Source organism: Mesoplodon bidens, assembly GCF_964165515.1.
Source record: "Mesoplodon bidens genome assembly, chromosome: 11".
Classification (NCBI taxonomy): Eukaryota; Metazoa; Chordata; class Mammalia; order Artiodactyla; family Ziphiidae; genus Mesoplodon; species Mesoplodon bidens.
The window spans coordinates 88,079,391-88,106,923 of NC_138167.1; the positions used below are offsets into that span (position 1 = coordinate 88,079,391).

General features: G+C 39.5%; 1 protein-coding gene across 1 annotated transcript in view; it reads left to right on the forward strand.

Moving 5' to 3' along the window:
• Positions 1–5,055: 5,055 nt before the first annotated feature.
• The window catches only part of ATP2B1 (ATPase plasma membrane Ca2+ transporting 1), a 132,733-nt gene continuing 110,255 nt past the window's right edge, over positions 5,056–27,533 (forward strand). Inside the window, exon 1 of the mRNA XM_081250063.1 lies at positions 5,056–5,303. The gene's annotated coding sequence lies outside the window, so the exon portion shown is untranslated. The remainder of the gene's footprint in view (positions 5,304–27,533) is intronic.

The window sequence follows — 27,533 nt, forward strand, 5'->3', positions numbered from 1 at the left end:
ATCTTATTAGGTCTGGCATGTAATAAATGTTTAATGGAACTTTCTTTGTATAAAAGAATAGATGAATTACTACCTTGATGCTAATGCCTCCTAAATATTAGGCATCTTCCATGTTTTCCTTCCTTAGTAAACTGAGAGGATAATTGTCAAGATCAACAAATGATTAATGAATAAATTAACGAGTAACATTATCCTTATCCTCAATGGGCTGAAGTCTTGAAAATGGGTGAACTTTATGAAAGTTAGGATAGAAGGAAATGCTCAAGTATAAGCACTTAATATCAGAAATAGCCAGGGAAAGAGAATGAAGAACTAATGAAGAACACAACAAGAGAATGTCAGGACAAAGGAGGGAAACAGAGACTGTGGAGTGCATCAAAGTCACCTAAAGGAACCATCAAAAATGTCTATCCTCTGGCTCCACTCCAAACAGTCGGGGTCAGAAGCTCTGCCACTATGGCCCCAAGAATCTGCCTCGCTAAGCTCACACAGGTGATTCTTCCGCACATTCTAATATCTTGAGAACAAAGGAGGGGTTTCAAAGGAAAGGAGGGCGATAACGAAAAATTATGTAAAACTATAAGCACTAAATAATCGGAAAAACGTAAGATGCACCACAAATGTGAGAAAAATCCTTCTGATTTTCCTGTTTGGGGCATAAAAAATACTGAAGCACACACCAGGGTGGGTGGAGCAGAAAGCTGTTAGCCTGGATCCTTGATTCTGTGTTCAGCAACTGAATCAATCATACTATCACCTACCTCTGAACTTCTAATGTGAGAATAAGCCCCTATTCATTAAAGTAAGTCAAGTAAAAATGTATATTCTTGTTTGCAGCACATTTACTTTGTAATAAGGGATAAAGAATGCATGCTTATGAAAAATAATGACAACAGCTCCCAAGCATTTAGTATACGCCAATTTTTCTGTTAAGAGCTTAATGTAAACATTTCACCAAAACTTCACAACAACCCTGTGATACACCATAACTCACCATTATTAATGGGAAAATAAATGAGTTATGTATGCAGGTGAAAGATAACAAAGGTAGTAAATCTATGTTTCATAGATAAAGAAAAGATAGGAAAATGGATGTGGTAAACTTGCTAATTCTCAGGTACATTTCCTGGCATTTCTATTGCCCATCTTCTTTTGCATTAATTTAAATCTCCTATATATTTCGTGGCACCAGTCAAGTCCAAATCCTCATTCAGGAAATCTTCCTCAACAACATTTAAGTAAGAGCTTTCCATTTTTTCTGAGTCTCTGGAATTTAGATTTAGGGCCACACCCTATGACCTAGATACTACATATGGGGTAGAAAAAAAATGCCTTATACCGAAGGGTGCAGGATGTTAAATAATTCCCATCAAATTATGACATCTAATCATTCCACATTTTTCACCTATAAAAATTTTCCATTATGTGACTTGAAAATTCTTATTCTAGGCTTACCTATAATCATACTTCATTTAATTCAGCAAATGTAATTAGTTTGTTACTAATAGATAACAGTTCTCTGCGGCTTTCAGCTAAGTAATGTTTCACTTCATATCTCTCTCTGATGATCCAGGTTAATGGAAATTTGAGAACATACACAACTACTTTTTATGAAGCGTTGAATATTTTTCCTCTTTTGCCTCCCTACACTTGTCAGTTCTCTTTAGTATTCTGCAATGATTAGCACTGACACATTCACATACGTATAAAAGTGTACATTGGGAAATGATATGGTTTTAAAAATATGCTGCTGTTGGTATGCCTTTATTTTGTTCCCTCGATAGATGAATGTGACAGAATTCTTGAGGGAATAAAGATCCTAATGTTTCCCTTTACACTTAATTACACTGAGGATTTTAGAAAACTGTCTCTATAAGTTATACAAGATTAGTTCATATTGAATTGATCAACTTATTAGAAAAGATGTCAATAGTTGAGATTTATGCCACTAAATGAAACATACTTTAACAGTTTGCAAAATACATTATTTTGAATACACAGCCTGTCTTCAAGCAATGTTAACATCCCAAATAGTAACTTGCCATAAGATTTAAATACCTTTATAAAATTTTCATTGTAACTAAAAAAAATATTTAAAGCATATTAAAAGTGGTTTAGAAGATTAAGTATTTCAACAATAAATTGCATTATATTGCTCTTATTATGCACCAATATATCTATGGATCAATTGAATCTATAGAATAAGTGAGGTCTAAGATTAAAAGAATATGGTTATATCATATACAGTGGCATTCTTGAATTTAAGTAGTTCCATTTTTTAAGGAAATGCTAATTAAGTAATCAAATATTTTCTTGATTTTTACAATGAAAAATATGCCATTAAGAAGGTTTCAGTGCTAAACCTTTGGGAAAAAGATGAATTTTCTATATATAATGTGTACAGTTATATATTGCTTTCTATTTGAAGAATGAAAATATAAAAACCAAACTACACAGTGCAATCATCTTGACTATGACAGTAAAAATATACTATTGTATGTGACTCACATTTCATTAAAATGCACATAAATATGTTCTGGGATATATATGTATATAATCTCCATAAATGAAAACTCTATTGAAATCATGTTCTAAAATGAAGATGCTGAGTAATTTTTCATGACCACAACACTGTACGAGCATACCGTTTGTTATTTGGAACTGCAACAAACCCACAAAGTGAACAGATTCTAGTTTAATCTATTATCCATTTTGCTAGTGCACTATAGCAATGAATCATATATTACTTTAATGTCAAATTCTTGATTAAAGTAGAATACATAATTCAATTTTCTATTGCGACTTCCTTGGAGGAAAAGTTGGACAAAGGCCAATGAGTCTTAAATGTCTCTAAGCCGTTTTGAAAAGTTAATCTGTTCTTCTGTTAAGAAGTTTTGAAATAGTGTCAGGAAGGGCTGTTGTACCCACCAACCAATTTCTTAACAGTGATTAAAGAGAGGAAAAAACGGGGTCATCCTGCCCAGTGCTTGTTTTGCATGTCAAGGGCACAGCTCAAAAGGTTGGTACTGTTTGACCTGGTAAGATATGTAAATTGATAAAAAAATTTTTCAACAGGATTAACTGGGGTTTTTTTTGCTTTTTAAACTTTTCACATATTTAGTTTTTAAATCCTTCAAAACTATTTTAATGTAAACACTACCAGAGTGAACATACATAATAAAGTCCTTCGCATCGACTGTTTGCTTTTAGGAAGACGTTACAGACGTTAATTTTTCCAGTCCTGGAGTTAAGAGAAAGGAGGAGCCTCTGCAGAATTTATCTTTTTGTTCTGATTAAGTGGTATTGAAAATAACACGGATAAGGTCTCTAAAGCAGTGGCGACAGTTCAAACAGAGGCGATTAGACGAAGATGGAGCACGATGGCTTAGGTAAGACACAAATCTTTGAACACGTGTGTATGTGTGTGTAGGAAAGAAAACCCGTTTTATATCTGAAAATGTCACTACGGTGGTTTCTTTTTTATTAACATGCAAAATCTCTTGAAGGTTGTGGCAAAGCATGTTACCTTTCAGCATCTCAATCCCTCCCCCACCCCGAGATGCTACAAGTGAGCTGAAGAGCCAAAGGCTTGGCATAGGTAGTAAAAGCAAGCCCCAAAGGAAGACACGGGGATTCTGAGCGCAGATCCTGATGGGCCTGTTCGCACCGGCCGAACGCCTGCGTTAACTCTTTGAGCGCTGCAGCGGGTATCCCCGGAGTCTACGGGCCCGACCGGCAGAAACAGAGATGGGGCGCCCCTCGCCCGTGGGGGGTGTGGGCTGTCCTTCCCCAAGGAGGGAGCGAGCTAGGCGGCACTTTTGTCGTCCGGCGCGTGCGTCACGGCCCGGGACAGGAACCGAGTCCGGTACGGAGTGGAGCAGAGACGTGGCGAGGAGCCGCTCAAATGTCCGCGGACGCGGGGGTCTGCGTTAACCTGTCCTCGCCTGGAGGGCTCGCCCTAGCCCGCCCGCCAGCCCGGCTCCCGGGCTCGGAGGAGCGCAGACCCGGGGTTGCCTCGGGCGGGACCTCAAGTAAAGGGCGCCCAAGTCAGCCTGCGGCAGACATCGCTCTCCTGCCTCCACAGTTGCCGGAGCCACCCGGACCCGCTCCGAAACAGCAGCTGTGACTGACGGCGTCACCGCCCCGGTTGCCCGACCCACCCCCTCCTCCCCCTCCGCCCCCCGCCCCGATACGTCATGGAAACAAGGACGTCAGAACCTTTCAGCCAATCGCTGGCAGCGACAGGAGGAAAGGGGCGAACGGGAGGGGGCGGGGGCAGCGGCCGGCCGAGGCGCTCAGCGGAGGAAGAGAAGGAGGGGCGCGTGGAGGCTCCAGTCCCCCGCCCCTCATTCCGGCCACCCTTTCCCCACCGCGCGGCAAGTGCTAATCACCGGGCGCGCGCTCGCCGCCCGGGGGCGCGCTCTCCGGGTCCTCCCCTTAAACGCCCTCTCCGCTCCTCTCAGCTCCCAGTCTCCGTCCGAGTCGCGCTTCCTCCCGCGCGCGCGCCTGCCCGCCCCCAGGCTCCCCGCGGGCCGCGTCACGTGACCGCGCCTAGCCAAGGCGGCAGCGGCGGCAACGCGAGCTTCGGCGGCGGCGGCGGCGGCAGTGGCAGCAGCTGCGCCGCCAGCGTGGAGCGGGAGGCGAGAAGGTGTGGAGAGAAGGGAGCGCCAGACCGGAACGGGTGAGTGTTCACCTCCCCTTGCCTCCCCCTGCAATCTTGCGGGCCACCCGGTGCAAGCGGCGCCCCTGCCCGAAGCTTCGCGCAGCCCCCTCGTGCTCCGCTGTCCGCTCTCAGGGGGCCGCGGGCCCCGCCCCGAGCGGGTCGGGCTGCGGTGCTCAAGGAGGGGGCTGCACCCCGCCCGCCGCTGCCTTTGCGGACGGCGGCGTGAGGCCGGCAGAGCTGCCCGTGCTGAGCGCGGCGCGCCCTGAGTGCGGCTCTGCGGAGCTCAGGAGGCGGGTCCTGCGGGGACGCGGGCGGCCACTCGGCGGCTGCCGGGCTCTGGGCGGGGGCCGGCCGGGCGCCGCCTCCTCCTCCTCCGCCGCCGCCGCCTCCTCGCAGTGCAGCGTGAGTAGGGAGCCCCGGCTGGTGGACGCCGAACCTCTCGGCTCCGTGGCCACCTCATCCTCGAGGTGCAGCCGAACCTCCGCGTGGCGCTCCGAGTCTTGCGAGCCGCCTGCGGACGGGCTGAGGACCGAGCCCCCGTTCTCTGCGTTTCCCGCTGTCCTCACCGCCCCCTCCCCCGACCCTCCTGCAGCCTCCCCTTCCTTTCCCCTTCGGAAAATGGTTCCTGCTGCTGGGCGAGGTGAGTGGCGGCCGCCGCCCGTCCGCGGCGGGGGCGGCGGGACAGGTCACCTGCGGGGGAGGTCGGGCGGAACACGGAGGTGGGGGCGTCGCGGCGGGGCTCCTGACAGCTGGGTGCTCCGTGGACTGCGCGGATTCAGGAGAAGTTGGCGGGGGCGTTCCGGCGCCCCCTCGCAGGTTGTCTCCCGCCGCGCCCGCCCCGGCAGATCGTAAAGGTGAGCGGCTTCCTCGGTGTGCGCCTCAGCGCCGGGTCCGGCCGGGAGTCCCCGCCCAGGGCTCCAGGGACGGGGCTCGGTGGGACTTGGCGTCTAACCCCTCAGCTCTTCAGTTCTCCGAGCCGCCTCCGCCACGCCATAGCCCATCCTGCGGCCGGCCGCCCCCGCCTCAGCGCCTGGTGACCTTGAGGGCAACGGTGCCCGGCACTCTTTCCCGGCGCCCCGGGAGGGTCACCCCTCTAATCCCCGGCTTCAGCCCCACTGGCGCTCCGCGGGCGGAGAGCGGGGCCAGGGTCGGCCCCCGGCTGGGGCTAGTTGATTGATGCGTGTCACACCGGACGGCGATTCCCCGGGAGTTGGAGAACAGTCTCGTCTTTATCCCGGCGTCTGTCGTCTGGCCCCCCAGGATGTTCTCGGTTGCTTCCGATTCGCGTTCTTAGACTTAGTTTAAAAGAAAGAAAGAAAAAATCCTGCGTCCTCCACCCCCTTTTTGGAAGGGTCAGTAAGAGCCGCATTCCAGTTGCGGAGATGGGGGGGTGTGCTCCCTTTATTCCATCCTGCTGGAGAATCCTGTGGCTTAGCTACTTAGCGACCCCTGGTTCTGCGCCGCGGTCACTGGCCAGGTTGGTGTCTGTGCGCATTTTATTCACCAGTTTTCTGCCGGACTCGCAGCGCTGGGAGTGCTCGAATCCTGTGCAGTGCAGTGGTGCTTGGCGCGGAGGGGAGGGCAAGAGGTGCTCAGGGGGTCTTTAAACCTGCGGAGGGCTCGACCCTCCTCTGCACGCGGAATTTTGCCTTTCCTGGGGTTAGAGCGCAGCAGGCAGCCACCTTTGGCCGCTATGCATGCCACTTTTCTGGGTTTATTAATAATCTAATGGCTCCTGTTGGTATCGATTGCTGTTCATGATAAATTAGTTATGTAGATTTTTTTTCATACGCTTGTAGGTATATGCTTATATCTGGACTGTCTGCCTTTCAACATGGAAGCCTTTGTTGTGTTTCACCTCCCCCCACCTGAGGACAGTCTTATTTTAAAATAAAGCTCTTGTTCAGTGTGGGTGTATTTTGTAATAAAAGTACTTGTAAGGATCTGCTTTGTATGAGGCTCTCCTCGGGCAGAGGGTGTGTAACCCTTTGGATAGTGGCCCACGTGAGTGAATGAAGGGCCTTCACCGCTTGTCCTGCCGCCAGCCTTCCCCAGACTCCCTGTCCTTGTGTGTGGCAGAGGCGGCTTGGGGGAATTAGAGGGATTGGAGGAGAATCTGCTTTTTGTACTTGAGCGTTTCATCTGGGTCCCCCTCCCCCTCTTTTTTTCTTTTTTGTCCTGGTGAGTTCAAATTTGAAGTAAATAGGAACATATTCCTTAAAGGGAGACTTTGAGAACTAGTATATGAAATGGGCTTCTTTAGCCATGATTTCAGGGGGCCGTTTTAGTTTCTGTGCTTTGCATGAATTGCTGTAATTAAGGGTGGATCTCTGTCCTGATTTTGGCTTGGGTGTAACTAACTGCAAAGATCTTTGAAAAGTAAGTTATTTCCTACCATATAGTCTGCAAAAGTGAGTCACAGTCGGGTGAGTTGAGGACAGAGCGCCACCTTTAATTTAAAATTTCAGCATTTTCTTTTATTAAAATGGTGAAAATTCAGGGAACACCCTCTTGATTTTTGTTACAGTTGTCATTACTGGCATCCCCATTTAGATGTGTAAGGTGAAATTGTCTTCATTTTCCCGTATTCTGCAATTCCTCACTCTTTTAGGGGTGTTTCTGCAATTGTATGGGAAATCATGGTTTTTTAATTGAAGCTTGGGATTTAGTGTAGAACTCTGAGATGAAGTGAGAAACTAGATTTGATTTGTGCTTATGATAAAATAATAGGGGCAATAAAAGTCTGGATCTACTTAGGAAAAGAAATAAGGAAAGTAATAGCTTCATCGTAAATAGATATTTAAAACTAGCGGTTGCCACCAAATAAGGGTACCCACCAGCATGATCGTGGTTTTATAAATTTTTTTAGCTTCTGTGCTATAAAGAGATTCTAAAGTAAACATGCAAAATTATTAACCTTGTTTGAATAAGGTATAGTAATTTTTTTTTGATTTTCATCTTCCAACAGCTTGCCTTTTATGGTTTGACTGCAGATTTTACAATTAATTGTTTTAAAATAATACAAATGAGGACTTCCAGCAGGAGTACTTACCCTCAAAGTTATTGAAGACCATATTGGAAAAAGTGGTTTCTGTGCATGGCTCTTGTCAAATGTATCAATATCTTATATAAAAACGAATGGAGTTTTTAATGCTTAGAAAACAAGTGCTGTAGTGACAGCTAAATGGGTGAGATTTCCTTCCCTGACCACTTGGTCCCTCTTGTCCCCCTCCCTCACAAATCAAAAACTTGAGGTACACTATCTCTTTAGACACAGGATATTTTCTGATGATTGTGACTGCAGATGTAATATAAAAAAAGATTCAGCTTTCAAGTAATGAATAAGTAAATGTGTGGATATTACTAAATATAGTTTTAATTGCAAACCACAGGATCGTTACCATTTCTATCTGCATTTAATTTTTAATTCACCACTTGTAGTTTCTTCATAGACTACTGTAAAGCATAAGCTATTGAGCTACAAATAGTTTTATTAAGTTAAAAAATCTGCTTGTGATGAAAGGTAGTTTACGCTTTTCAGTCTGGAATATGTGCCCAGGTTAAAGGGCATCATTTGAGCAATTAGGTTGATGTATGCAGAGTAATTATACATTGTTATGCATATCTTGATAAAATCCTTGATTTGGGGGTTAAATTTACCAATTTCCTTTGTCTGACAGATATGTTAACTTCATTTTGGGTGCAGCATTCTCTTACCATGTGAATTGAGTTGTATGGGTCAACAGGTTTTAAGAGGAATGGCCAATTAAAACTATTGGTCTTTTGCAATACTAACAAAAAAGTGTATTTGCCCCCCTTTTTTTTTCCTTATGTTTTTACACATACATGCAGTTGAAACTGGTCATTTCACTTTTTACGTCTGGAATTTTGTAATGAATGAGAAAATTAAAGGAGTAAGGATCAGGGAGCAGAAAATTAAGTTTTTGCAGCTTGGGTAAGAGTATTTACTCACTGCGTTGGAGAGGAATAGTTATTTTCTAATAGGTGTCATGATATATATAGAAGGGTACGTGAGAGCAGCTTCTTTTGGAATGTATAGAATCTGAGGTAACATTGAAGGACAATGATACAATAGGTATGGGGATAATTTTCAAAAAAAAAACTAAAAGATTTGGTTTTTAGCTTTTACAGATATTTTATACGCACACACATATACATTGTGGTCTTGTTAAAATTTTTTATTATGAAAATTGTCCAGCATGTGAAAGTAGAATATTATACTTAGTGACCAGTTTTGACAGTTATCAATTCATGGTGCATCTAATTTCATTTCTGTTTTTACACAAGAAATAGATCTATTATAAATAGGGGCATAAGACAGATGACTGTATTAAATTCTTATGTTTTATATTTATAATTTATAGGATGTATACAATAATGTACAACATCTAGTTGAATCTGAAAGGTCAATTTTTATGTTTGTTTCTGTAATAGTCTGTTTTACAGCAGGCACCTAAAGATAGTGTCTTTCAAATTTTACTCTTAATGATAATGCCTTTGATTTATAAAATGCTTTACAGTATTTCAGAGTGTATTACATAGTATCCCTTTTGATTCTCACAATAAATCTGTGAAATTAGTAGATAGCTGCACCTTCCTTGTTTTTTAGGTAGGTAAAATGATTTCTCTAGGCCCTAAGGTCATATAATATAGCCAGCAGCTAGATTAGCCAGAACTGGACTCTAGATGCCTTCTAGTTTTTGCTTCATTGCTCTTTCCATTATACATGTCTCCGTAAGTTTGTGAAAGTTATATAAGTTTATGAAAATCAGGTTCTGACCACAGTAAATTTAATAGTGGAATATAAACAGATTTGTTTCGGTTTAACTTATAAATTTAATCGTTGCTTGTATTTGGTATAATATAAGCAGTTCATACCCTGATTTGCTTAACAGCTGAGTAAATGAATTTGAACATACTTGAAATACTATATTTTTAATATTGTGGACAGGATTATTTTTAAGTTAGGAATTATGTTTACAAAGACTGGTTAGTCCTTGAAATGATTAGGGGTGTCTTAAATCTTGAGTTAAAAATAAAATGGCCTGTACTAAAAGTTTCTTTTTTTAATTTCTGCTGTCATTTTTTCATGTACTTGGTTTTTTTCTGCCACAGCTTGTTACTTAAGTCTTTTTGAAATATTAATTCGGTATGTAATGAAATTTAGTTTTAAAAGGTCCCAAATGAGATTTTAGTTCTCCATATCCAAAACCTTGCTATAAAGCTCACAGGGAAGGTGGTGGTTCTGCAGAAAGTGTGCAGGAGGGTCACCTGGCGGAGTTACTGAAAGTGCAGACTCCCTGGCATTGCCCCTGCAAATCTGATTCATTCAGCAGATGTGAGTGGGGCCCAGTAGTCAGCATTTTGAGAAACACTCACATTGAGTTTGCATTTCGCTTAAAATTATATTACGTAGTTGAGATGCCTTTATAAATTAGAAAGACATCATTGATTTATTTGACTATGAGCATAGTGCTTTCAAGTAGTTTTGACTATTGTAGCCAGGTTTGATTTGTGGACTTGGTGGTTTTTGTGACAACTGTAAGACTGGTAAATTGAAAATATTTTTTTATCTGTGTGCACTGTCTTCTTTCAGAAGATCCATCTACGGTTATTGAGTTACTTATTAAGCACTGTGAAAGTCCTAGATGAAAAATGTTCTTTTCTGTTTGTTTTCATGCCCCAGTGTCTGCCATTTCCAAATGCCTTGAACATGGGGGCTTATGTAAAAATAATGCATGCTGTGTCAGTACAGTACTGTATATTTATATACATATGATATGCTTTAGTCTAGCTCTTATTTTATGTTAGAAGGAAAGACTTCGGATGTTCTTTCAAACTAAAAGGACATAAATTGGTGGATAAGTAGTGGTCCTTATTAATTTCAGTTAACAAGTAGCTGTTCCGTCCGAAATAGCACGTTAGTCCTTAATGATCTTTCAAGAATAGTAATAAGACTAATTGATAATTTACCATTCTGTGCACGAAAAGTTACTGCTGTTTTACTTAATGTTAAAGAACAGATTATATAGTTCAGCAGTCTACTGTAAGAGCCATTTGATGTAAACTGATCTGACTTTAGCCATTTTATCTACCCTATATGGATTACTTTCTGTTTAAGACCAGATTTAAAATGTAATTGTTTTTGCTTCATTTATGACACTATAATAAGTAGCCCGCATCTGTTTTTAAAATACGTTTTATAATGAAATTAATTTCAAAGCAGGTCCGTCTCAAGACTGTGCTGAACAATTTTTGATCATTTGTTACAAAACCATAGGCTTGTTCGCTGCACTTTAGAATATATTTAGGAATCATGGGTTATAATTTACTAATGGTTGTGGAAATCTAAGCTCATAAAGATTTCTGGCAGAGAGATCCAGATAAACTGTGGGTAAACCTTTCACCATATTTTTTAAAGCTATTTTTCATTAAAATTTTCCTAAATAACTTTGTTAATTATTCTAAACAGTATGCAGTGTTTTTAGTTACCTCTTTGGTAGGAATATTATTTGGTATTTCTAAGTACAATAACTTCCAACAATGTGGTGTCTCAAAACCCAGAATACCTGGATTTGTATTAATATTTTTGTCACTTCGGCCTCTGGAGGAAAAAACAAGGATAGTTTTGAATGGACCAGTGCTTGCTTACATTGTGAAATCTGAGATGATACTCCCTAACTGTAAACTAGTATGACTATTATAAAGACTTGACAAATTTAGGACTCAAAGTTGTGTGTTCTGAACAGTAGATCATAAAAAAGGATTTGTCTGTTTAAAAGATGCTTTTTAAATAACTTGATTATTAACAATGTGGATTTATTGTTCATTGTATTAACTCAGTGAGTTGGTTTGCTCCCAGAAGGATTCTAAGCAATCTTTTACTCTCAAAATTCTCAGATCTGCTGTTCTAATCTACCTTTGATATTTGTGCCAGAATTTTCTTGTTTTTAAGTAGTTTTGCTGCTGTCGTTCCTTGACTGAAACGCTCAGTGGTTCCTCATTTTTCTCTTTATCAAGATGCAGCTTGACTCTGAAGACCTTTTATAAAATAGCTCAGTATTCTAAAGCGCATTTTAGAACACCGATTCTAAGAAATATTAATAGGGGTTTTATGGAGGGAGAGGGGCAAAACCCAAATCCGAGATAGGCTGGTTTATGCAGTTTCCCATTTGGGACTTCTCCCATATTTTGCTGTGGTAATATGGACTGAATCTATCTAAATGTGTTTAGTGTTTTAAAAACTCCCTTGTTTCACAGAATCCCTTTTAGTGGAGCACCCACTTGTTGCTCTTCTGTATTACTTAACCAGGATCACCACTTTGCACACCTCCGGGGGGTGCTGTTCGCAACGTGAATCACGTTTCTGGAGTTGAGAGCAGAGCTGCAGTACTATACTGCTGACTCCCCACTGCGGGACAGTCAAGTCAGGCAGTCTCCTGCGTGCACCCTCTCATTCCTTTTGCTGTGACATCATTATGATTTTCCTCTCACTTGATGGGACCCTTGATCTTGTCTGTCTAAATGTTCCCATTCTTCAAAACTCAGCATTCATCTACCTTTTGCAGTCATCACTCATTAACTTTCTTGTCTGAATTGCTGTACATTTGTAGTCAGGGTCATACAGTTCCCATCTGTTATATATCCTTTTTGTCTTAGTAATTTCATTCAGATAAGAGCATGAGTTCTTGAGGATATATAGAGTTTTATCCCATAAACATTCAATCAGTATTTCTCTGGCAGATTGATTTAGGACTTAGACATTGTGTAGCTTGCGTGAAGGTAAAGTGGATAAAGTGGAGGAATTTTTCTTGGAGAATTTCTAAAGACTTTTTTACCTTTGAAATTTTAGCTTTGCTCAGATGGATTCATAGGACAACCTGTCTTACTTCTGGAGGGCAGCCGCATTTCATAGACTGTTGCTAGGACAATAGAATTTAGCTTCTCCATAGAGAGTCATTTCCATTTCTTAACTGCAGCGTAGTAATTTGTCCATTTTAGACAAATTACAGTAGCTAAAATTTATGTCTTAAAATGACCAGTTTCACTTTTCTTTTAGCTCATGACATCTTTTCCTTTCATCAGCATTGATGTTCTTAAGATGTGCTTGTTGTATCTGTAATCCATTAGCATATTGCATGATGTAAAATGCCGTAATTTGAAGCATATATTATGGTCTAAAATTTACAGTATGATACCCTTGTAGTTACTGTTTATCGATAGGAGTACTCTTGGAGCCAGGTTTTTAAATGTCTGTTTGCTGCAGGTTCTGATTTTCTGAGAGAGTTCTTCTTCATGCATTGAGAGTGAACTGTTGGCCTGTGACTTGGTGCATGATCACTGCAGGCATCAGGAAGATGTGTAGATATCTGGTCTCAGTTAAAGTTTAAAGCATAGCAACGTGGTTATTCTTCTGCCTTCCTTACGTCAGGAAAGCCTGTACCTGACTTCATCATTTCTGTTGCATGCTCATGTAGTACGTGGAGTCATAATTTCAAACATTTAAGCAATTAATGATTTATATAGATTTGGCGCGTAAGCTGTTGTAGTTTTAAATGCTTGAAAAAAGTTGCTCTCCATAGGTTATTCACTTTCCAGTGTTTAGCACCGCTGAAACTGTACAGGTGTACTGATCTTGAGTGTTCTCCCATCCCTTTTACATTTTATAGACCTAACTCTTGGTAAGATATTATGGAAGGAATTAATCGTTGATCAAAAGAGTGTAGAATGGTTTTAGTAGTGAAAAAAATAAAAAGAAAGCTGTGAAGGCAGACATCAGTGGAATCAGCAAAAGTGAAATGGGTTAGAGTATGATCTTTTCCTACTGGATTTTGATCTTTCCTCTTGGGATAGACGTGGATGGCATTGGCATATACTCCACGCTGCCTTGCTTATACTTAGAGTTACGCGAAATTTTCAGTTCCTTTGCTATAATTCTGTCCTTTTTTTCTCTACTTATGCCCCAAATCAAGTGAGTGATGCTTTAACTACCCTTTTTTGTTTGTTTAAAAAGTGAATCACAAACTTCAGGTACTTTACTTTGCACACTCCTGACAACTAGTACTATGGTGGAGAACTATTGAGTTAAAGGGCAAATATAGGGAGCTGAAAACAAGGAAGGTCAGTCAGTGAAATGGGAAAGAGAGGATGGCAAAGTCCAGGAAAAGGATATCCTCCAGCATCAGACCCTCTGAATGTCAGGTATCAGAAAAACAAACACCAATCAGCCCTTTTTTGCATGAAGAGTGGATTTAGGATAAAATTTAAATTCACCTGCCTTTAAGCTTAAACTCCACTTTTTTAATATATATATTGAACACTGGAACTTACCTGATTCTCTTTTGCCTCTGGATGCTCTTGCTACATCGTTCCTTTTGCCAGCAATGCCCACTTTTCTCAGAGACTGTATATCTGTATTTTATTGAAGTATAGTTGATTTACAATGTCATGTTAGTTTCAGGTGTAAAGCTCAGTGATTCAGGTGTATATATGATTGGATTTCAGATTCTTTTCCCTTATAGGTTATTACAAAATATTGAGTATAGTTCCCTGTGCTGTACAAGTAGGTCCTTGAGTCTGTGTATCTGCATGGTATTCCTATGTGTGACTAGACCTAAAACTTCTGATTTGGGTTTTTAACTCTGTGATGCTGTCTTAAGATCTCTCCAGATTTAAATTTGAGTTTTATTGTTGCCACTAAAAAGCCAAGTGACCATGGGTAAATCACTTGGTTTCTTTGTTACCTCCCACAAAAGTACAAAATATAAAATCAGAGAATTTTATTGTCTTTCTTGGAAGTTTTGACTTTTAAAACAATACGTCCACAGTAGGTCTTCTTCTCCCTCCACCTTGTCCCAAATTTTCAACTGTTGAATTTATTTTTTAGGTTTACTATCTAATTTTGCCTTTAATTTATCATTTGGTGTTTCATCGATGATATGCTGTTTCATTCATGAAGACAGTTTAGCTTTTCAATAAATCTATTTATCTAAGACTTCCATTAAAGAAGTGGTATATCAGTGGCATTTGACACCTACTCCCTGTCAAAGTTTGCTAAAATGAGAGTGAGTGTGAGTTTACCGTATTTGTTAAGATCCGCAGTCACCTTCCCTCACTTTGCTTTCAGGATGCTGGCCAGAGTTGAAGTGTCTTCTCTGAGAACTCTGACTAGCTCAAGGGAAAGGAACCACTAATCTGCTTTCTGTCATTATAGATTAATTTGAACTTTCTAAAGTCTATATACATGGAGTCATAAGGTATGTGTTCTTTTTTGGTCTGGCTTTCATTCAGCATAATTATTTTAAATTCATCCATGCTGCATATATTAATAGTTCAGTTCTTATTATTGCTCGTAAACATTTCATTGCATGGATATACCACAGTTTGTTTATCCATTTACCCATTGATGATAGCCTTTTGGGTTCCAGTAACTTATGGTGTCTGTTCAGATCTTTTGTCCACTTTTTCATTAGGTTGTTTGTCTTATTATTGAGTTGTCGTTTCTTTATATTCTCTAAATAAAAGTACTTTGGGAAGCATTTGTGCTTGTGCTGGGGGTGGGAGGAGGAATGGTGTTTAAAGAGATTTATGTATCTAACACCTAAAAGTGAAAAAGCAAGCAGGAGCACCGCAAGTATTATTTGTAGAAATGGAGTTAGGTACTAAAATGAAAGGTACCTGTTCCTTGTTGCCTGTGAATGGAAACTGGGATAAGGGGACTAAAAAAACTGCTGATATTTTTAAAAAGTCTTATAGACCTGTTTCTGTAAACAAACTTCATGCATGTATAAGTTTGTCAAAATGAAAAATGAATACATGAGTGGAATAAGTTTATATCTGTGGATAAGCCAGATATGTCCCCTGTTCCGTTCTTGTGTCTGCGTGCAGTCTTGTGCAACTGAGATGCAGAATTCAGTATTACTTTGAATAAAAGAATCCATTTTTACTAAAGCATAAGTGAGCAATGTGGACTTGACTGAAAACTTACTTAGGGGAGGCAGTCCACTTAAGTTCCTTGATCTCTCCCTCAAGTCTTCCTCCACTTTGCAAGTTCAAATTTCTCCCTCCTTTATTATGTAGAACAGTTGCTTGCCTTCTTTGATTTCTTAGTTTCCCTTGGATTGTCCCTCACCATCACCACTACTCCACACGCACTCCAAGCAGCTCATAAAAACATGAAGACATTTTTTTCTAAATAGTTATATATAGTCCTGTCCGTAGCTAAGAGTTTGGTATATGATTTCTTTATTTCTTCATCTGGGTAAGTATAGCATTTAATCCCATGAAATGTTGATTTGTGAGAGACTCTTTAATATGTTAAGGAGTACCCTTCTGTAGGTGCGTCTTAACAATTAACCGTATTTTAAAATTCCACCCCCTTCACTAATTTCCTGTCTTCCCTTTGAAGAATTTGATATTTGACAGAATTTCTTCCTCCTGCTCTTTCTTTGAAGGAAGAATCTCAGAGGGAGATAGTAGTCATCCCTTAAGAGATGCTGGAATTCAGAAAAGAAAAACAAAAACCCATGGTTTTTTTTTTTGTCAAACTGGCATGAAAAATAGACCAGCTATAAAACACACTAATTACTTTGACTAGATAAAAGGAATTTTAAAATATTTAATACAATGAACACTGGTGTAGCTGCTTTCTACCTGCCAGATACTGTTTCAAGGAATTTACAGATATTAACCTGTTTAAATGAGTGGGTTCTGTGGAATTTTGGGGGAGAGAGATTCTCTACCGAAAAAGATGAAAGGGGTTCTTAATGGTTTTAAAAGGGAATCCTGGAATACAGTGACTTACATAACTTTTCTACCAATTTAAAATGTAACAATACTGATTGTATAATTTTTGGAAAATATAGAACAATGTAAAAATGAAACAAAATCACTATCTCTGCGAAATAGCCAGCTTTAACATTTTGATTTATTTTTGAACTTTAAAAAAATTTGTACATCTATTAACGTGCTTGAGATAATGTAGGTATAATTGTGTGATTTTAAAAACCTTTGTATTATTTTTCTCCTGTCATCAGATTTTTTTCATCAACATCATTTTAATAAGTGTGATATTCCATCCCATGGCTAGTCCCTTGTTAGTGGATGTTTGGGTTTTAAGTTTTTCTCTTAATGTTAAATAATCCTCTAGTGAACATCTTTTTTTCGTAGATTTTATCTTCATTTATGATTGTTTCCTTTGTAATTTCTGGGTTTAAAGGATTTCGGTAGTTTGTTATCTTTTGATTAACATTTTTTGCCAGCCTCGTTGCTGAGAGGCTAGTTAAGTATTTAGGATTCTTTGTCTTTTCCTGCTATGTGTACAGTTGGTGCCACTCAACTTCTAGGTCTTCGCTTTACTTTCTCAAATTCTCATGGCCCTCTTAAAAATTCATAATTTGTTTTTGTTTACATGTTTGACACCTCCACGAGACGTTCAGTTTGAGAGCAGGGACTGTTTATCTTTCTGTTCCTAGCCTCTGGCGCGTGACTTTTACCTGTGATGTTCTTAATGACTCTTGAATGAGCCTCTTGTGTCTGGTCTTGAGCTTGAGTCCACTGACTTCAGACTCCAGTAAAATGCTTGTTTTGTCTCTCTTTATTTTATTTTTTTAAGTCTTTATGGAATTTGTTACAATATTGCTTCTGCTTTATGTTTTGGTTTCTTGGCCCCAAGGCATGTGGGATCCTAGCTCTCTGACCAGGGACTGAACCCACACCCCCCGCATTGGAAGGCGAAGTCCCAACCACTGGATCGCCAGGAAAGTCCCTGTCTCTCTTTAGAAACTGTAATATGCTTGTGGTGAGACTTTATCACAAGGCACCTTTTCTTTTAACTTAAACTGAAAATATGTCAGCTGAATCATACTGTTGAAGATGAGAAATATTTTGTTATAACTGTGTTATATAAGTTTAATTCTTTCTGAAACAGTTCCACCATCCCTGCTTTTAAAGGGTAAGATAAACTTTACTAAGTGAAATAGAATACTAAGAAGAAGCCCTTAGAAATGGATGTTACTTTTATTATTCGTTATTTCAAACTGCTGATAAAGTTTTCTAAAATGCTTCTTACAGATTAATACATCTTTTTTTTTTAACAGAGGAGAAAATTCTACAGAAGTTTGACATTAAGCTTTTAAGTGCAAGTGTATGTTGAATTAATCCAAAAAAGTGGAGGTTCTGTATTTGTATATGGAATAAAACTTTAGGTTTAGGAAGGTGTCCTAGCAGGCTCTTCCTATGACATTGTATCTGACTTTTTCTTAGTGCTCAAACTTTGAGTGGAAAACTTAAGATTTTGGATAAATAAATTCCTTCAAAAAATAGTTATGTGATCACTGTGCTAGAGAGTAATAACTGTGACCTGCCAAGAAAGAGAGTCTGTTATGCAGAGCTTGCAGTCTGCCTCACTTGGTATGTCCAGCGTTCCTTCTTGGTTTCCTTTTTTGTGCGGTGATTCATCAGGTGCTGTATGCTTCCAAGGAACCAGTGTTAAGTGTATGCACATGTCTCCTTCCTAGTCTTTGATCTCTTCCTATAATGAATAGGGATATATTGTTTCCAGCTATTCTTTTTTTATTTTTAAAGAGAATGACATATTCTTTTTTTAATTTTTTTATTTATTTTTAATTACGTATTTTTGGCTGCATTGGGTCTTCGTTGCGGTGCGTGAGCTTCTCATTGCGGTGGCTTCTCTCGTTGAGGAGCACCGGCTCTAGGCACATGGGCTTCAGTAGTTGTGGCTCGCGGACTCTAGAGCGCAGGCTCAGTAGTTGTGGCGTATGGGCTTAGGTGCTCCGCGGCATGTGGGGTCTTCCCAGACCAGGGACCGAACCCGTGTCCCCGGCATTGGCAGGCGGATTCTTAACCACTGCGCCACCAGGGAAGTTCCTCCAGCTATTCTTACACAAAGAAGAAGAGACATTTTGGAGTCAGCTGTCAAACCTTCATGTGGTAGTAGTTTTGCTACCATCGTTTCCTATTCTTAGGACTCTCGGTGGTGATCTCTCTCCTTCTGTCACTATTACTTTTGAAGTTTTTTTGTTTGTTTGTTTTGTGGGGGTTTTTGTTTGTTTCTTTAAGTTGCACTGAGCTCTGCTTACATTCCACATACAACCAAGGTGGAGAGCCAGACTGTGAGGTCTGAGTTGCCTCGTAATCTTGGACTTGCCCCTACCGTCTCCTTTCTTCTTTTTTTTTTTTTAAATAAATTTATTTATTTATTTTTGGCTGCGTTGGGTCACTCAGTAGTTGTGGCGCATGGGCTTAGGTACTCCGTGGCATGTGGGATCTTCCCGGACCAAGGCTTGAACCCGTGTCCCCTGCATTGGCAGGTGGATTGCTAACCACTGAGCCACCAGGGAAGTCCCCTGTCTCCTTTCTTGTAGATTCAAGTTGAATGTTTCCCCGAGCTGAGGCTGCATTGCTGAAGGTCTTTGTGCTGAAAGGAAGGAAAACTCCTCCTTTGAGGGGTTTCTTTGGCTGTGCCCCTCCAATATATTCAATACTAGGTAGCCCCATAAGGCAGGTGCTGCAAGGAGTTGAAAGGAAGAATTTTTGAGTGGTCTGTGGGATCTAGAGAGATTATAGTTTAACTTAAAGCTGCAAACGTATGCTAAGAGATGAGCGTCATCAAAAGTCACTAAATTATAGCAGTGTTGAGGACTTTAAAGATGACAGCTGCAGAAGTGGGATGTGACAAGAGGAGGGAGAATAGGACAGATTATGTAGTTGGTTGAATGTAACTTTTTACATTTAGTTAGTAGTTAGACATCAACGTATATGTTTGAATATTCAAAGCAGGTTTTTTTCTCTTAAGTACTGCCTCTTAATTACTTAGAAAAGTTAAAGGTGTAAAAGGATAAAATTATCATGACATTCCTCTAATGTTGAAGTCAGTGAATAATGGTGGTCTTGTCGTGGAATGCAATTTAGTGGATTAATTGCCATCCGAGATGCCTCTGAAAGGGAAAGGAATGAAAGAGGAAGGAGACCAGAAGAATGGGGAGAGATGTGGGATAGTTTCTCTCCTAGCCTGAAGGCTATTATTTATCTAGTTTCCTGAACCATATAAAACATGTAGAAAACCAGGAAATTGGCAGACAGGCTCTCTTAGAAGCCAGGAGTCCATGCATCAGATCTCTCAGTGCCTCGCTCCACTTTAGGTATTTAGTTTGTTTACTAGTATTTTAAATAAATTTCTATAGCATCTTGATAACTGGTTTTGCAGCAGCACACTGCAGATGAGAGCAGATTTGGAGGAACTGGAAATGTTGTTCAGAAGCAGGCACAAGTATTACAAAAAAAAAAAATTGACGTCGTGAAAAAGGTTTTTAAAATTAAAAATTGGAATTCACAAAACTTAATAGCCATGGAAAATTTGGTTCAAAAACAGTAGCTCTGTGCTGCTCTCTTCATCTGGACTAGTCATCTTGTAGGACTCATCATGAAACTGCTTCGTGAAGCCCTCCCAGCCTCTCCAGAAAATTGGATGCTCTCTCTTGGCACTTACTGAATTCTCAGGTTGTCCAGTTAGACTCTGAGCCCCCCGTAGGACCCCATCTCTGCCGTCACAGTGATCACCTCAAGTCATACCACGAGTTCTTAACTGTGGTACAGACATGCCCAGCCTGCTCTTTATTCTCTGACATAGCAATACGTTGTACATCATACTTTGTCTCAGTTCCTCGTATTACAAAATACTGCTCTCTCTTCAGGACACGCTTTAACAGCCAGTTCTTTGATGAGACGTTCCCCCACCTTCCCTAGGCAGAGTCATTTCCATGTCTGTGTCGCCATTGCTTTGTATTGTCAGTGTTTCCTTGGTTCTGAAACATTCATTAGCAAATAAATTACTGATTTAATAATAGTTGTGGGAGGTAAAAGTAGAAATTAAATATACATACAGAAATACTTCAGCTAACTGGCAGAGGCATGTTACAGGCATATTCCACTTTCTCCAGTATAGGAAAATCTGAGTCCAAGCCTTTCCTGAGCTTTAAGTCATCTAAATCATTTTAGCCATTTGATTAAGAATCACAGCATGGTAACACGTTGCTTTTTATAACCTATGTTCTGTGATCTTAACTATCTTAACAACTTTACAATTGACCTGTAACTTTGAAACTTATATATAGGTTTTGTCTGCATTTCTTATTGGTTTAAACTCAAGGGTTTTTTTTTTTTTTTTTTTTTTTTTTTTTGCGGTACGTGGGCCTCTCACTGTTGTGGCCTCTCCCATTGCGGAGCACAGGCTCCGGATGCGCAGGCTCAGCGGCCATGGCTCACGGGCCCAGCCGTTCCGTGGCATGTGGGATCCTCCCGGACTGGGGCACGAACCCGTGTCCCCTGCATCTGCAGGCGGACTCTCAACCACTGCGCCACCAGGGAAGCCCCAAGGTGGTTTTATTTTTAATTGTCTTTGTGTGTTTTAATTTTTTTGTCTTTAATAGTAACTGAGTGCTAATGCATAAAAAGGAAACACTGCCCTTTCTTAGTTTGATAATTCTGTGTTTTTTCTGAGAGGTGGCAAATTCTGTTCCCTTTAATTGTTTTGCCTGGCATGTGACAAACAATCTCTGTATAAACTAGCTTTTGGTTTCAGTGTTACTTCTTAATTATAAATTTCTAAAGATATTTTAAGCAAAAATTGGGGATTCAAATTCCCATCAACTCAACAAGTGTGGAATTTCCTATTTTATGGGTTAAAAATGCTGGGAAGTGGAAAGAATGATTTCTGAAATATATTTAAGCCAGAGAAATACAGTATCTCTAAAATATCTTTTATTATCTTATATTTATCTGTCACGTTCTCACTCCTAGATAAACAGAGTTCTTCAAGGGTGAGGTCTAAGTTGGTGCTTGTCTCTATCCCCGGGACCTAGCATAACACCTGGCACATTGTAGGTCTTTAAAAAAAAAAAAAAAAAAAAAAGAGCAGTAATCTTCAGTCGTTACTTGCTGGTTTAATCATGTTTGACTTTTTCAAATTGTCCAAGAAAGTTTTGTGGTATGTTGTTGAAAGATGTTTGTGTAAAAATATTAAACTTTCTTTCTTTATAAGGATAAACTTCAGCTTACGGCAAATATTTCACAACCCGATTTTGCTTCATAAATAAGTGCTTTTGACATGAAGAGTTTGAGTGTTATACTGGTAACAGTCACAGACTTCAGACCACTGCTTTAGTTAAAGAAAATAGATTTGGCATACTGGCTATAATATTTGAGGTCATGAGGATAAAGAATCTGATTTTCTTCGATAGTTAGAAGAAGGTTGATTGTGTCAGAAACATGTTGCATGTAACAGTTACTATCATATTTATTCTGCATAGCAGCCCTCCAGGTAAGATGATGGCTTCTTTCTCTGGAGATAGAGAAATGAGTCAGTTCACCTGCCCAGATGCTCAGTGGCAGAGAAGGCCTGTGGCCCCAGTTCTCTAACTCCCCACTCTGCTGCTCTTTCTGCTATATACTGTTGAGCCTCTCACATGTTACCAGAAGTTTGAAAGTAATGTCAAGGGCTAGATTTTTTTTTCTTTTTCTTTCTTGGAATTAAAGTGTTCTTGGATGATTTTTGACATGCTTACTTGTTTACCTAAGGCTTGATGAAAAATGTACAGGAGGCTAGAGATTTGGCTTATTCTGATTGACTATATATTGACTACAAAGAGCCAAATTTAAATCTAGTTCTGCTTAGGTTGTAGGAAGTTTGTGCCACACATTTAAAGTGACAATGAAGACTTGATATTATCTTAATCTTAAAAGGAGAATTTATGTTAGCAAAGATATTAGGAAATAGTAATTGTTAATGAAGTGCGGTATGTCTGATGATATCTGGGGAAAAAGTTGAGGTCTGTAATAGAAAAACATAACATTGGAGATTCAAGGAAGCGTTCATGTCAAAATTAATAAGTGATAAATAATAATTGGCAAAACACATGTTTATTAATTTTTAAAAAGCATCATTCTGTTGAATTCATTCCACAAGACTGAACAATTCATTTGGGTTTAGGATGTTGAGATTCTGAATTGATTGAGATTCTGTGTTATGAAATACTGCCTTTTATAGACACTTGCCTCTGATAAACAACAGGTTCTGTGTTATAATTATGTTTTAAACCAGTGTCCCTATAACATATAGTATGTGAACCATTCACTTGTTAATGAAACTTATCTACAAAATTACTCGTTTTTTTTAACATCTTTATTAGAATAAAATTGCTTTACAATGGTGTGTTATTTTCTGCTTTATAACAAAGTGAATCAGTTATACATATACATATATCCCCATATCTCTTCAAAATTACTCTTGTTGATGTATCTTCTAGAAAATGAAGATTTGCTATCATTGAGGATATTTCCTTTTAAAAGTGCCCCAGACTCTAAAGGAAATTTCAAAATAGGAGTGCTTGAAATGTTTTTAGCAATGACAGCCTTACTAGGATGAGCTAACATAATTAATTCTTAGTGTAAAAATAGATATTGTTAGGTTATATATTTTGATACCTCAATTATTTCTTTATAGTCACACTACATAGTCATAGTAAGCATCTAGGATAGAGTCTAGATTTACTAGATGCTTAGTAAATGCTTACTGGAAAGAATCCAACTATCCAGAAAGTTCACAACTGGCATTTCTATATTTTAAGAGTCAATATGTCAATATGAATTTAATTCAAAAAGTGAGTTAAGCAGTCAATATGAATTTAATTCAAAAAGTGAGTTCCAGGTTTGTCATGGGATCAGTATGAATTCAGTGCAGACCATTACAACTTCTGTATTTGTACTCTTCTACAATGACATTTAATATTTAGAAAACACTTGCTAAACTTCTGTATACATAACAGAGTGTGTACCATGTGTATGGTGTAGGATAGGAGATGAAGGTGAGGATACAAAAGAAGTATCTCCCTAATTGGTTTATGATATATTGGGTACGATAGATGAATATATGTATTTATATAGCAAATTAAAGAATAGACGAGGATTAAGAAGCCATATTGATGGTTTATATAAAACGTGTGTATGTATACGCAATGGAATATTATTCAACCATAAAAAAAGAAAGACATCTTGCTATTTATGACAGCATGGATGAACTTTGAGGGCATTATGCTAAATAAGTCAGACAGAGGAAGACAAATACTGTATGATTTCACTTATATGTGGAATCTAAGAAACAAACCAGCACAAACAGATTGGTGATTTGCAGGGGTTTTGGCGGGAGGCAAATGGGTGAAGGTGGTCAAAAGGTACACACCCTGGGGATGTAGTATATATAGCCTGGGGACTGTAGTTAATCATACTGTATTGTATAGTTGAAAGTTGCTAAGAGTAGATTTTTAAAAGTTCTCATCACAGGAAAAAAGGTTGTAACTGTGTGTGGTGATGGATATTAACTAGGCTCATCATGGTGGTCATTGTGCAATATATACAAGTATTGAATCATGTTTACACCTGAAACTAATATAATGTTACCTGTCAATTATATCTCAATTTAAAAAATACTGAGTATAGGCCATTTGGAATAAGGCAGCCTCTGAGCTGCAGATACGAATTTTGTGTTCTTAAGTTTCATCTTAGAAGCATGAAGATTATTAGTTCTATTATTAGTCTGGGGCCAGGAAGGCAGGTCATATGGTAGAGGCTATTTTACAGTTCATTTCCAGTGTTTTGTAAGTGTTGTAAGTTGGGAGACCAGAGTGAGGTGAAGCTTAGCTATTGGAAGACCCAACTTCCTTCTGAGTCAGAAAAATTAAGTATATTCAGTGTTTAGACTACTTTTAAACATTTGTTTGTAAACTGGTAATATTAAATCAGTACTAGAGTTTTTGCAAGTAGAAATACAGGGCACTCAGTTAAATTTAATTTCAGTTGAATAATTCTTTAGTATAAGTGTATTCCAAGTAATGGATGGGAGGTACTTATACTAAAAATTATTTATTGGTTGTCTGAAATTTAGATTTAAGTGGGTGTTCTATATTTTACTCAGCAGCCCTGTTAGAACCTGACAAGACAGGCAGTAACAGAATGTGAATCTTTTCTCTAAGTTGGAAAACAGGAAGTTGAAATATAGATCATACATAGGTTTTTAAAAGGATGCCAATATTGAAAAAGTTTGAAGAGCATCTGTTCATTGCCAATCACAATAGAGGAGGTTTTTAGATCCTGGATGGAAACAACTGAAGTCAATATAGTGAACCAAGTTCTGAACCATTAAAGTGAACTTAAAACTGACTCTACATTGTGGCTCACCTTCAGGCTTCTCATGTTTTTTCTGGTAGAAGAGACTACAAGCAAAAGATATGAGGAGTCTTAAATCCATGGAAGGGAACCACTGATGTTTTTGCACTTGGACTGGGAGAGGTAATGAGGGCCAGCATTTTGAGGGCAAAGAATTTAAGAGCTAGAAAAGATCTTAGAGAACTTGGTCCAACCCTCTCTTTTTTAGATGAGAAAACTGAGATCTGGGGACCCCACAACGTGCCCAAGATTGCACAGGGAGGATGAAAAACCAGATCAGAATCCCATATTAGTGTCCATTCCACTGTTAGGTGTTTAGCTCTCTTGAACTTTGACAGACATAATATCCCTTCAGCGAAATATTTGAGTGCCAGCTTTATGTTGTCTCTGGTATAGCTTCAGGTACTATTCTAGGTGCCAGATAATTTTGGTTAAAGCAGGTAGTCTCTGTCCTGTATAAATGGAAATTTATTGTATTTCCATTTATTTATTGCAAGCAGTGGGTGCTCAGTGAGCAAGGTTTAGGATAAAATGGCTTCATTAATGTGTAATCTAGAGCTAGAACTCTGATGCCTGATCCCTGAAGTTTACTCCCCTGTTCTGCAGTTTGTAATAGTTGTGCAAAAACTAGTGTGTCCAGATATTTTATAACCAAAGCATCTATGCAACTGATAAGTGTTAACTGTTCCTTTATAGTTCACTCAGTTACCCTCAATAATGAAGAGTAATACCGATGAGACCTCAGTGTTTGTATGAAAGGAAGTGTTATAAATTCATCCCCTGGTAGACTGAACAGACAAAAATCTTGGCTGAAGGCCCCAACATGATCTTGGGTTAGATGCCTACCAACGACCTTATTCTGGAAGGATGTCTCATTTGTGAGATAGATGCCTTTGGGTGCTTATAAGGAGTTCTCAGTTGGTCAGCACTATGGTCCTGGTTTTCCTCTTCTCACTTGGTGGAGGGTGTTCTTGTATGTTCTTGGGCTTTTTTCTTTTTTTAAACATCTGAGTTAGTATTCTGCATATGACTGAATTGATGGAAAAGATGATCTTGCATGTACTGTATGAGTTTGCCTTCTTGTTTTGACATCTTTCACTGGTTTTTAGATATGTGAAGCATATTTGGTTTGATTTAAACATTGAAAATGCAGATGTTATTCTAACTTTTAAAATCTAGCAACTAAAATCACCGCTGAGTAACTTTTATTTGAATCCCTTGTTGAACTTATCCCCCCAAATTAGTGTTTTTCTTTCTCAGCAAATATGGTTAAAACTTAATGTTTCTTTTATTCAGATGCCCCAGTTTTATAATTTTTACCATCAGTTCTTCATCAGATGATGTACAGTAAGAGGAAGAATGATCCAAATTTATACTTTCCCAAGGATATTTTTAGAATGTTTTAAAGATGGCTCTCACTTATAAACTTGACTGACTCTTTAAATTGGAACAAAGTTTTTCTAATCAATAACTATTCAGGGTAAATTCTAATTAGTTACATTTTTTAAAGGTATTTTGTGTGGTAGCGTCTTCATGGGAGAATGATACTGTCATTGTTATTTAAATGGGGAAGGGACTAGGTGGTTAGATTGGCCACTTTCTTGACCTTACTGCCTAAGAAGTTGGGAGAGGCTAATCATTTGTATTTTTAGAAAACATAAGTAACTCCATAAGGGTGGATATATGGTAGAGACAGGGTCCTATATTTATTTGGATTAATACCCAGTTGTTTTCTCTTAGTGTGTATGTGGCCACTTAACTGTCAGTTTAGCTAAGCATATTTGCTGTGTGTGTCTGTGCATGCACACACACACCACTTGAAATATGACACTCTTCCCAATCATGTAGTTTTGTGTTGAGATTGAACATAAATATGCTGTGCACTGATGTAGGCATAGTGAAGCATGTGGAAATAACCTGTGTCTAGAGGATGCTCTCAGGCTGGTTAGGCTGTTGATGAATATGATTGGTTGGCTAATATTTATTACATGTTAGTATTTCTTAATGAAGAGTGTACTCAATGTAGCACTATTTTTGCTAAAATTTCCTTTTCGGTTTTTTGGAAGGTTTAGTGGTGTGCTGCATTATCACATTTTATTCAGTGTAGACTGGATAAAGGGGGAAATACAGTTGCGATTTTAAAATCCTTAACTACGAACTGAACTGAAAATGAGTGTGCTCAAAAGCATATTAGGGGCTTCCCTGGTGGCGCAGTGGTCCCCCGATGCAGGGGACACGGGTTCGTGCCCCGGTCTGGGAAGATCCCACATGCTGCGGAGCGTCTGGGCCCGTGAGCCATGGCCGCTGAGCCTGCGCGTCCGGAGCCTGTGCTCCGCAATGGGAGAGGCCACAACAGTGAGAGGCCCGCGTACCGCAAAAAAAAAAAAAAAAAAAAAAAGCATATTAGTTATCTGGCTTTCTTGTAGTAGGGGAAAATAGGGGACAAGAATTTGAGAAAGGTATCTAGTCTTTGCTTAGACAAGAGTAGACCAAAGTCAAATTAGGATAGATTGTAGATATTGGAAGCAGCACCATTTTGTACTTGGAAATAGACTTCTAACAGGTTAAGCTGCATATGCTTCTGGTTTATCTTCCCAGGGAAGTGGGGTAT